Source organism: Ptychodera flava, chromosome 16 (genome assembly GCF_041260155.1).
Source record: "Ptychodera flava strain L36383 chromosome 16, AS_Pfla_20210202, whole genome shotgun sequence".
Lineage (NCBI taxonomy): Eukaryota > Metazoa > Hemichordata > Enteropneusta > Ptychoderidae > Ptychodera > Ptychodera flava.
This window is the reverse complement of record NC_091943.1, coordinates 17,434,036-17,447,527: the sequence shown is the minus strand read 5'-3', so window position 1 is coordinate 17,447,527 and position 13,492 is coordinate 17,434,036. Positions and strand designations below refer to the sequence as shown.

At 36.2% G+C, this 13,492-nt stretch overlaps 1 protein-coding gene across 1 annotated transcript in view; it reads left to right on the top strand.

Annotated features, from left to right (window-relative positions):
• The window catches only part of LOC139114160 (sulfhydryl oxidase 2-like), a 179,112-nt gene that overhangs the window by 128,600 nt on the left and 37,020 nt on the right, over positions 1-13,492 (top strand). The gene's annotated exons all lie outside the window — the stretch shown is intronic.

Below are 13,492 nucleotides of genomic sequence, written 5' to 3'. Positions count from 1 at the left end.
AGATATAAGGCTGAATTTGTATGAGTGCAAGCTGTCCTTAGGATCTTCCAAAGCGTGTCTCAGAATTTTAAAAAAATTCTAAAACAATTTTTATGCCAGAAAAACTTCCAGACCGGTGAATTTAATCCTGGTTGATTTCTTAAATTGTTCTCCAAAAACTCTAAGCAAGATATAAAAATCCGAGACATGCTTTGAAAGAGCGTTGTAACAGCTTGCATTCCAGAAATTTTAAGTTGGATATTTTGAAGAATTGAGACAAAACATAGGGAAAACCGATTTTTGAAAGGTTTTGCAAATTACCTGTCATGTGATAGTTATGTAAAAAATGTTGCCACTGTTGTTACCAAAATGTTCCCCTATATCTAGGCTTTCAGAAAATATACAATTTACTCGGGTTCTTACCTTATTAATCACCAGAAAATTGTTTGTTTCAAAAGGTCAATTTCTTGTCTTGGAACCTTAAGAGAGAGCCAGAACCACTGATCTGACCCAATCACGATTCACTGAGCATATGGCAGGACACAAGTTCATGGGTAGAGGGTGCTGGTACCATGGTAGTGACCACGGTACTAAATCACGACTGCCAGTGAGCGACGATGTGAAACTTTGAAGTTTTAGAGTAGCAATTTTTGATGTTTTAGAGAACTTCAATGCGCATTATAATAGTTTAGACTTTAAACAATGGTGTAGAAGTTTGATTCAATTTCTGTAAGGACATTTAACACAACGTCGTTCACTTTTGTTTACAATTCGAAGCTTAGTCACCCTTAGTAGTAGTAACACCTGTCAAATAAAGTTTTGCTGCATTATCAAGAGCCCAACATTACTTAAGTAAGGACAAAACGATCGATCTGAATGACTCGAGAAATGTGACTTTTTAGCTAACACCACTTCATTAACTATCTTGTAGTATAGCATTTCGAAATCAGAAAAAGTGAATGACGGAATCACTCTTTTGAAATTTTAAGTTGATTTTATGTCTCGAGCCAGAAGCATTTGCTTTCATAAAAATTTTCATCATTAACTATTAAATGAATAGTGGATTAGAGAGATGCTAACTCCCTTGTCTCTTGCAATGCACTAGTGCATGGAGCAGAGTTTCAGAATTTCACTTTGTCACTAGTGCCTTGAGTGAATTCAAGGTACTGAACAACCAGGCGGGTTTACATGATTAGCGCCCTCATCAGTCCAATTTTTACAATTCCTCTCGTTTTGGTTTCGATGTCCCGCAGGCTGGATGCCATATCAATAATTACATAGTTTTGATTTATTGTCATGAAGCGTACTTCACAGTTAAGGAATATGGTATGGTGGGAAGGAATGTGTTCGAGAAAACTGTATCATTATGACTAGATTTGATGAATACAACGGGAAAATATACATCTGTTCACTGAGTGACATTTGTTGGTTTTTACAGTTGTCTGGGTTTTTTAACTGAGTCAGCATGTTTATACCTTTTTCATTTTATTTCTATTGAAGTTAAGATATCAAATTTTATATAATCTCAAAGTTAGTCTTGACGTGAAAGTGTTTGTTCAATGTCAGTTGTATATTCTGTACTTTCCTGTTCTTTGTTGTATTGTTGTATCAATGTGTTTTACAGTTATGCTGCGTTCACAAAAAAACGATAAGGGCTGGGGGGGAAGCTGGAGGAATTCAGGTAGATTCGAAAATTTTTAGGGTAGTGGAGGGGGACTTGAAAGTTTTGCAATGCCTAAGGGGGTACTTGAACATTTTTAGTTCCGTTTTACCTTTACATTTGCACCCTTTTACCTTTACATTTTCCAATTCCAAGGTTTGTCACGTAATCAATGAAAAATGAATAACATTTTAATCTCATTCAATTTTTCTAATATTAGTAATAATTAAACAAAATCTAGAACCATTTTGTCACATTTCATTATTTTTATCTCGAAAAAATCTAAGCATTTCTGATTTGTCGAAAAAATCCCAAACAAGTGGGCCCAGTAATGTGGCAGAAGCTTCTACTGTAGATGACTTTTTCAAGATTTCTATGCACTATATCAAATACAGTTTCTTGCTGTCTCCCTACAGTATGCTGAAACACACAATATTTTAGTTTGTCGACAAACCATGTATATATTAATATGTATTGGATGATAACTGAATTACATTCCAGCCTGAAAGCCATTCTTAATGATGCAAATATCCAGAACACATACACTGGCTGTGTTGGCAAGCTGAATTATGGACAGTTCAACATGTTGTAGGGAGTAGAACAAGAACACGGTTGTATAAAGTGAACAAAAATATTTTCAAAATAATTAAAGTTAATACAGCTACTGCCTTGCTATTGCAGTGTCACTGTACAGCATAGCGACAGTAACAGAGATAGCTCTGACCCTGATGTAGTTGAAGAAGAGTTTGGGTCAAATTACGCACATGACAGTGAAATATACTTGTACATATGATCACACAAGAGAGCACCATATGATATGGAAGACCAGGAAACTTGGAAGGTATCGGGGATTTTTGAATTCTGGCACATGAGAATAATCAAATATTAAAGAAAAAAGATGGGGTCATCATGCTTGATTTCTAAATTTTCACACTAATTTATATGAAAAAATGTGTGACTGGATGGAATTATTTATTTCTACCAAAGTTGGAGTATTACATCAAAACTGTTAGAGATTAAAACGTTATTTTAAGGAATATTTTTAATCTTCCAGTATTAACAATTTTGAGCAGCATCTATGTCATATGTGTCTCTTATTTTTGAAAATATATTTTTGGTCGGTCACTGAGCTCACTTTTTCACAATTTTGCAAAATGTTGCCAGGAATTCACAATTTTCATACTCTCTCATAATTGTCATCTTGTGTGCTCTTCAGCAGGTGTCATTTACCTGCCAAGAGTTGGATTAACTCAAGTCGGCTTATATTAGGCCTGATAAATCCAAAAATTCACTAATGCTTTAAAAATGAACCAATTTAAGAAATTATCTTATATGAATATGGCTCTACAAACTGCTAATTAAGGGTAGTGTCGAACATCTGCGAGTGTAACTGCCAAATACAAGTCTATCTTTTAATTGCGCGCATCCGTAATAAGTATGCGGCTATATGATAATTGGAGAGACTTGAAAATTTTGATCATATAGACGGGGGACTTGAAAGTTTTTGAAGTTATTGAAGGGGAATTAGAAAACATAGGGCCAAAGTCCCTGAAGCTACAATAGACATGGATACAAACTTAAGTATTTCCTGACTGTATGAAATTATCTCACTAAGGTCATCCTAGGGACATGTAAACCAAATATTAAAGCTGTCTGACCAGCAGTTTTGAAAAAAGCGACTCAACAGTTGACAGAGCTCTGCTGTGTTATGTAGAGAATAACCTTTTGTGACACATGTGTTGATGAAGAAGGTGGATATCTTTGATAGCTCATTTCAGGATGGCCTGACCAAAAATGGAAAAAAATTCCGTAAAAATACAGATTTGCATATTTCATCAGACTATATTAGTCTATAATAGCAAATAAACGAGAGTAAATTACATTCTAATTAAAGTAAACAAGACTTGCTTAAATTAAGATTTACGTCATAAAAAACAGCAAATCTGTCAGGTTTAAAGAATCTTGAGCTGGTTATTTTTTGATATCAGTATTTTCATCCTATTAACCAAGCACATTTTAACTTTCAAATTAACATTGTAAGTAAGTTCTGTTGAATAAGTTGAGACTGTACGTAAGAGACAAATGTTTGAAACTTAAGAAGTTGTCATCAAAAGCATTATAAGGAATCATGTTACACTTTCATTGCACTGTTTACACAGATTGCATAATTGCTATAAATAGCACATGAGGAATCTTACAGCCTAGCTTTACCATAAAAACCCTATCACTTTGACCACTCTTTTAATTGACCACTCTATTTTTTTCCTCAAAAAGTATATTTTATCCTTACCAAGTCAACCAAAAATGGAAATTAGAACTTTCTCTATCTCTATTTATTTGACCACCCTATCATGACAAACTATTATGAGCGATTTCTTTTAGATAACATAAATGGTGGTTCAGAATATATTAAAGTTGGGATTCAGGAAAGTTGCCTTTACATGTTTTAATCCTGCAAGATGGTAAGCATTTCACTATGAACTGTCAAAAAAAGTTGAACTTTCTGATAATTCCACACTAAAATTATTTTGGCTTTGATGATTTCCTAATTAATTCAATTATTTAAAATCATATTAATTATTTTTTCTGGGTGAATTGATAGGGTTTATACAGTACAAGAATTACATACAATGTAAGTCAAATTTTGACCAAAAATGACAAAAAAATTCCTTAAAAATACACATTTGCATATTTCATCACAATTTGAACAAATCTAAGTTGGGTTATCCCTAGGGACCTGTATACCAAATGACAAAGTTGTCTGACCAGTAGTTATGAAGAAGAAGTTTTTTTACCAAAAACACCTTTTTTGGCATTAATTTGCCTATTTTCGACAATATCAAAAAATAAAAAAAAATAGTTTCTCAAAATCATATTTTTCACCTACACAACAAATATCAAATCAGTAAGTACTGCGGTTCTCAAGATATTTGAGTGGACGGACGCCTCACAAACGGACATACATACATACATACATACATACATACATACATACATACAGACTGACGACGGACGCCGGACGGATACCCATCCCAATAGCTTCTATAGACTATAGTCTATAGTAGCTAAAAACTAAGATTTCAATCGCGGTTCCTCCAGCGTCCCCCCCCCCCGACCGTTACTTGTGAACGCAGCCTTACACTAACACAATTCACAGTGATGTGACAATCGTTAGGTCAATGGTACTCTTGCCCGTACGAGTGGAAATTTAGGTCAGTTCAGGCGTTTGAGAGAAGTTTTATTACGACAAATACCGTTTTTTATACCATCGCCGTCACCTGCTTATTGGGACTTTTGATGTGTGGCATAGGTGACTTAGCTTGTTATCATAAAATTTTACAACAATTGTCAGGATTATATTTCTGATGTATACACTGTACTGTTGCAAATAAAACCTTCGTACGTGGATTTTCACTTTGGTTTCATATTCACACCAAATATATACGCAAGCAATGAACTTCTGATGTTACTGGAATATAGCAACTTGGATTTTGTTATTGTATGCACGGAGCATTGATGCACAACTATGATTACCAACGTTGAGATAAACAACATCACTAACACCACAAAGTAAATTAAATATGCCATGAGTAAAATTCAAAGCAACCTATTTCGAAAGTATCTAAAAAATTGAAAAAAAACTAGTGTTGCAGGCAATTTCATTGAAAAGTAATTAAAATAAGCGAGGAAAGTTAAAAGATTAGCAAATTTTTTTGAGAAAGAAAATGAGAACACATTAAATGAATAGAGATGAAGCAAACGGTTATGGACATCCAGGCTTCTCATGATTGCTTCTTATTCTCAAAAACATTTTACTGCACTGAAACCCAAAGTCAGTCATCTGGCAATTGCTTATATTTTACGTGTATCGAATCTACAATCAATACATTTATCATAGGTGTTGCCAGACGGAGCATAATTGTTCGTAGGAGATATAACAGAACAGAGGGCCAATTCTATATTTCCATAGTTTTATATACGGGGTATGTGTTTGGCACGAGACCACTGCCAACCATCCCACGCGCCACTCGAGCACCTGTATGTATAGCAACACATAGCTGCTAGAAGATCGCCCTCCTGCGGTTGATGTACAAAACGAGTGTAGAGATGAAGGACATTACAGCTGGGTAACGAATTGCAACCGGAAAACAAGAGCTTGGTGAAAATTTGTGCCAAACTCCGATCACGTTTTAGAGGTTAGATTATAATTATCATATCTTAAAGATATTATACGCAAATAAAATTGAAATTAGTCTCCTAGATCCAGGTAATATTGTTTTTAAATCTCAAAATTTATGTACGGTAGATGACCGCTTACTTTCATTTTTGATTATGAAATACAACGGTTTAAGTTTCCCCTTCGTAAAAGTTCTTACAAAATGTTTAAAACTTTCGATCTCGAGACGTATTTTACTAAAGGTAGCTCAGACTTATAAATTGAGAGACTAAAATTTTGCTAAATATCTCAACTACTGTCGTTCAAAAATCACACATGAATATCACGGTCACTCTTAAATTTTGGCAAGAGAAATACTTATATCTATATATTTACCGACACTCGGAATTCAAAATGGCCGCATCTCTGTGTTAACTCCGCGAGGAGAAATTAAACATTCCGAGTTTCGAAAAGATAAGACCATGAAATCTTTACTTACTCCGACAGCTTCAAAATGAACCCCCACAAACAGTAGAGCAGAAAAGTAATGTAAAAATTTGGGAGTCCGAAAATCTGTCGGTCCTCGAGGCGCATTCTACCCGAGGATTGAACGTCTGGCCGATAATATCAAGTGATGCAGAAATTGACATTAATACCAAGGCATAACGAGCCTGTCCATAGATAAGCATTTCCCATTTTTCGGCCTTTTCATAACTGCAGCAGTCGTGTTTCTTTCCCTTCCGAGAAATTTTATCTTTCGGCAGTTGGTATGAAGAGATCCCGGACGAAGAGACGGCATTCTCAGCAAAGCTGAAGACGACCAACTTCCCGTACTCAATGCTATCCATACCAGTTCCGAACAGGAGTACGCCCCCACCCGGCTGAATCTAACTATATATGTAACAAGTTTGTTGTTACTCCTCTGGGCAATCACTCTCGTTTGGCAACTTTTTGTTCTTTGAACGTTTACTTTTGTACATAGAATTTTAATGATTCTGAGAGAGAGCCCTACAAAGAATTCCGAAACCCCAACTTGAACACCTCTCAATGACAGAATTAATAAAAACAAATGGTGTTACAGTTTCAGGCATTCTAGAAAATTCGGACAAACATGGTCCAATGGCGTCTGCGATACCAAATAAGCCGTTAAGAGACCTACAGTAAAATTACGACAGACTGCAAACGTTAATGTTTACTAAACGGTGATTTTGAGGTATTTCAAGGGGAACACACAAAAATAAGTTACAAACGACAGCTTTGTCTCTCTAAGGATACATCCAATTAGGTCAGAACGATTTTCTTTGATTATTAAAGGCAAAATACGCAGCCTCGGAGAAAGATATTCGGACTCTCAAACTTTTAGAATATTCTTTTGGCCTAGCACTTAGGGAGGGGAGTATTTTGAAGTTCATTGAGTAAATGAAGTTTTCAACGGCTTAATTTTGTGAAAATCGGGAAGTTTATTTCCCCCATAGAGATGACACAGGGATGGCGGTCATTTTGAATTTCAAATATATATTTAAAATATAGGGTAATTTGTTCCTCCAGTACCAAACTTTGCACGATTGCAACCTATTTTTTTCCCTTGATTTTGAAAGAGAACAGCTTCAAGTTTCCTTGATGAAAGTTTGAGCAAAAGTTTAAGAATCATTTTAGTGCGAACTACCTTAAACCAAGTCACCCCACTCTCTTACATAACCTCGCGACTCTCAATTTTCCCTGTCATATATTCTTGCAAAAGCCTACTAAACCATGCCCTAATCCCTTGTAAGATACTGTGAGTGGCCACCGTTTTCAACGGAGACGCAAAGCGTTGCAATACTCTTGAAACCATTTGGGACTGCAAAATATTACACGTAATCGGGCCTAATCCGTCTTTCGGCGACAAAAACTTCAACAATTGAATTACTGAGGTACATTTTGATTTATTCTCAGACAAGTGTGCTTTCAGTAAATCACACAGGGAAACAAGCTCTATAAAATTTGAGTCACGTCACCACACAGCCTGATACGTGCGTACACCGACTTTAAAATACCGCATCATTTGCCGTTATATGTCTCCGATATTCTAAGCTGTTCTCCTGTATTTTACACTGTGACAGTTGTTGATAGATGATAGGACCAAAGTCCATCACAATTTTACGCGTCCGCTCTGTAATCCTTAAAGTTATCTTTAGGACCTCAGAGAGCGATTCGCGTTTACCGTAACGCTTTGGTGGTTGCCCCAGCTCGCCACAACTATTCAACGTAGAGATATAAATTAGGTAAAACTCCACTCGGGGGACATATTTCAATAGAATCGGCCAGTGCCCTTCAGTGCATTTCTTGGCCATGGTGGTCTTTCCTATTTTTAAGTGTCGATGACATTACGTCATGATCAATTTTGGACAATGTCGTTTTAGTAACAAAATATTTTAATCATCTGTAACATGAACCTTCAAGTCTAATTTTGTTTGTTAATTTATTTAAAAGAAAATGGCATAGAATTTCATACGGATGAGTCAAAACTTTCATTGCGAACTGTGCAAGCGTCAGCACGAAAATCAACGCCCATTGACCGATAGCATATCCGTCCCCGGGGGCGCTCCTATTGGTCCAGGAAAAGTATACATGAGCCTATCCGCTGGTGAACAGGTCCAAATTCGCGCGTAATTCTTTTGCGGGAAACATCAGCCGGTTACCAGAGACAGAAACCTGTATCACAAACCTAACATAAGTCAGTTAGGAAATTTGATTTTGAAAGGTATTTCTGAAGAACTGTTTGGGTTTCAAGGTAATCCGTATCGCCGATGAAACAAGAAGGGCAAAATCCAGACTCTGAGCGATTGGTGTGCGCATAAAACGTGATCAAAATTACATTGTAAAATAACCCGACGGATTCTGTGAAAACTTTTGACAAACTGTCAACTGTAGGTACAAATATCTGTCACTTTGGAATGCGAGCGATTGCAAACAAAAAAGGAGTTTTGCCGCAAATGTCTCAGTTATTTAAATATTTTATCACCATTTTTCGTCGCATTCCAGCTGGCGTAATGGCCGCATTCCAACTGTCTCCAACTGTCTCCCGACTGAAAAGGGATACCACGTTTATCACCATGCCTTTGTGCGCCCTCATTAACTTGAAACATGCGCATGAGCAGTTCGTCATATGTAAAATTTACGAGCGCGACTCGCCCGTCCAAATCTCTTAGATTTACGACCCGAGCAGCCAAGCAGCGCGACGAAAGTGTGAGAAATGACATAAATCGAGACGCCTTTACCATTAAATCTGGAAGATGAATGGAGTGCAATGCAGGGAGGATAATGATGATCGCGATTATTCAACGCGAATCTTGAAATCGTGCGGAGATCCATCATTTGAACGAACAAGTTCCATCTCAGGATCATTTGTAAACTGCTAATCCCGGTTGATTTCGTCCATATACCCTTAGAACCTTTGACGAGTTTCGCCCATTCATTACTGATGTCCTTCTTCTTTGCCGTATTGCTGTGCGGAAATTACAAAACATCCCGAGGAAAAAAGGGTCTTAAAGAAAATGATTTCAAGGAGAAGTAGCTAGGCCAAAGAGGAGTGAAAAAGTAGTTCAATTTTGCTGCATACGACCAAAAAAGTTACACCTTCTCAAAACTTCCCCCGCACGTTAGTTATGTATGCAAAAACTATTATTGTCCGTAGATTTTAAATAAGGAAGGCTGGATATTTTGCGACACTAAGCACCCATGCTGCTAAAAGCTATTGAGATTTGTGCAATATTTATTGTAGACTGAAAGATTCAGTCTCTGCCACGTACAACCCGAACAAGGTCTTTGTTTGGGTTGGAGTGGGTGGAGACTAATACACGACTGAATATTTGAAGTCTAAGTTTAGTCGTAATTATTAGCGATTTTTCACTATTTCATCGTGTTACACAGACTGTGAACATGCATATATATATATATATATATATATATATATATATATATATATATATATATATATATATATATATATATATATATATATATATATGTATATATATATATATATATATATATATATATATATATATATATATATATATATATTATATATATTGAGAGAGAGAGAGAGAGAGAGAGGGGAGAGAGAGAGAATGATTTACACGTATTATTACTTAAAAAGAGTTTACTTTGATCAAAATTACAGGTCTGACAATGTTGAATTTAGAATTTGTTCTTTCGAACATATTGGCTGAATAGTTAACTGGTGTAAAATTGATGATTGCGTAGTTTAACATAACTAACACGATTGGAACTAATTTGGGATAATTGGATGATGAAGTAATGTCGATTTAAACCACAAATGCAATCTCTCCTGCTTTTCTTTTTACGTTACACTTGTTTTTATGAGTAATTTGCAATATTTCAACATTCAGCTATGCGGGACCTAACACTAGAAATTTGAAAAATATTGAAAATCCAATTATCCCAAATTAGTTCCAATCGTGTGAACTTTAATATCTATAATAGAATACGATTAATAAAGTTAAAAAAAATTAAACGCTTAATAGCTGTATCTTTTAGCATTATTTTTGTGATTTAACTTCCAAACTCACACAATTATATTTTCAAGCGTCAACATACTTACCTTTATTGAGAGAGATGCGAATTACCCAACATTAACATCATTTTGGATACAAACTTTAGCTGCACATATTACTATTATATCATCAGCTTTATCTAATAAAGCTATAGGCATTTCGTGTTTCAATATATGAAAATATTTCATTCTACGGATTGCCCGTTCAACAAACATACGTAAGTTGGCTATAACCTTCGTCTTCGAAATTTCAGATTTTGTCATTTGAGTATTTCCTCTTTACCTAGTGGGATATATAGCCTACAGTTACGAATTAAAAGGTCGTCTGCTATCGTAAATCCCTATCTGCCATCACTTCATCGTTATATTCAAGGATATCATATGAACATCAGATGTTTTGTCTCCCGGGGCCCGTTGCAAGATAAACAATATTTATCATACCACATGGCATGATAGAAAGTAGAAATTTAATAGTTTGGTGATGTTTATAATCTGAAAACGTAGCAGCACGTGAAACTGGATCACTAGGAGTTTCTATGAAGACCTCGGTACAGTCTATGATATGCCTTACGTTCCTTTACCTGCTTTTAAATCTTATTGTTAAATGCTGCATTGCTTTTTCTTTAGGTGGGTTGTGAATGAGAAATTTCAATTCTCTTGACAAAAATCTGACCCATGTGTTGATGATTTTACTCAAACCACCCACACTGATACCGAAACGATCTGCTAAATCTAAATTCCTACTTTTGAGTTTTAGCTTCATTAAAAGCAACAAGAATTCATCTATTAGTTTCAACACACGAAGGACAGCAGATTTTATTGGTGTTCGGGCATTAACGTCGCACTCTTGAAAAAATTATGCGGGGCCCATGCTAAGGAGTAATTTTTGATACCCCATCATTAAAAACTTCTTCAAATAAAAATTCGAAAGTTTTGCGGTTGGTAAGCCAGTGAAAGCCTTGAATTTTCTATCACCCTTTAACTTTGTGTGACCTAACGACTGTCTTTCGCTATTTGACAATTTTCGTTTAACATTACTGATATCTCGTTGTAGAACACCTATAATTTGTCTCAGAGTTATAATCTCCTTATCCCTCCTGCTCATTTCCTGTTGACATAATTCTTTGTAACACTGTATGCTTTCAAAGGCAGTTCAATAATCATAAGCGTGTTCACTTAAAATGAAAAATTTGTTCTTAAGTATTATGCCTATGGTTCAAAAAATTTTCTCTGTCCGTGGAACTTCCGCACAAAACATGGGATAAACATTTGACTCCTCGTGTTATCACTGTTACACCCATACTCGGTGTAACCGATGAAACCGTTGATAACATTTCGGTTATGATTCTTGGATTCTTCTGAGGTATGGGGTATTTTTTCTATCAACTGGCACTTTCTAGTCATTTTCGTACTTACGTTGTAATTCGGGAAGTGAGCTAAATACACCCTTGAATGTCGACTTGGTGTCCAATTATTACGTCTACAGTCTTTTCTGTTTATCAGTCTTTGCCATCGAAGCCGTTCTTGTTTGTCGAAAGTTCCCTACAGAATGGATGCAGTTGAAGAGGTGTTTGACAGTCACATCGACTTTGACCAAGATTACACACATGTACTGCTCAGTATTTGGTCACCCATTTCTCCAACTAGGCCCCGCTGTTTGCATAGCCTCTGACAACACAATTTCTGTATGCAGGCATGTTGAAATTGTAAAATAATTTATCAAATTGAAGTAATACCTCATAAAAACAGTGTCCCTCGAAGTTTTTTTTCCTTTTTATGAACGCGAAATAATTGATACAACGAGCGCGGTTCAGATAACAATAATCTATAATATACGAATATACCCCATCATACCACAAAGGTTTAACTCCATGCTCATACAGAAATCGAATAAAAACAAACGTTGGTCCCTCTGAACTGGATACACTAGTCAGAGGTTACAACGTGAATGGCCTGGGTAAAGCTATGTAGAATTACGAACTGACTCCAATATCGAGCTCGCTTATTACTCTAGAAAAATATATATTTACTGTTTGTCGATAATATTCGAATCGAAACTAAGCTTAATATCCACATCGCCATGGCACCATACAAATACTCAACAGACTTAGCTGGAGTGATCGTGGCTGGATACGTTGCGCCGATAATCGTTTATTTCCCGCTGTGTCAAGTTAGTCGGGCGATTGAATTTTCATTCGGAAATTTATCAAATATATGTTCGGTAAATAATGGGTATTCTGCACGTTTATGACTTATACATTATCAAACATGATCTCCATTAGCTAAAACTATTTGAAAAAGAAGATAAGCCTAAAACATTCAATACCTTACCTGACGACCGAGAGAGCGAACTTCCGTATTATTGTTTACGTTCTATGTTTGAGCATCTATGGTTATATAAGTTAATAGTACTTTATACCCACTCCACCCTTGACCCTACCCACAATGCATCTCGTATTTGATGGTCACCTGACATTCGAGACTCCAGTACAGCAACCCAAGTACGGCAGTAGAGGACAGTCCCTTTTGTCAATGTATGCTGTCGCTAGTGATTCCCCCACCGTCGTATGTGCGAGAGACTACACCAATAAGAGACAGAAAAGGCACAAGGGACTGTCGACAGTCTAACGAACAGATAGACGTACAGACATACATATCCAGTACATGAGGGATGTAGAAAATGCGTGGCAACCAGCAAAAAACAACAAGCTGTCAGCTAAAGTTTATTGGCTGTGAAAATATGTTTTATAAAAACCCTGGGAAAGTAATGTGCTTGCACACACATCTTGTTACTGCATTTACTTTTATTTTTGCCACTAAAATTTTCTACATCCCGCAGTACATACACACATACAAACACGTCCCCCTTTTGCCCACTCATCAGATAACTAAGATTTCATTGTCATATACATACAACGTGATAGGAGATAAAACCCTCTGAAGTTTATCTATCATAGGTTTATATATAGTTGACCTCTTCACCCCTAATATCATGAGAAAATGTCCACGATTGCCATCGACAACAAAGTGTTTGGGTCAAATCATGGTTGTTTAAGTGTCGGGGTGTAGAATTTGCATAGAACAGCTAGCATTAGCCGCCGGCTGGCCATCTACTGTTGCTAGGTAAGTTGTTTTGAAA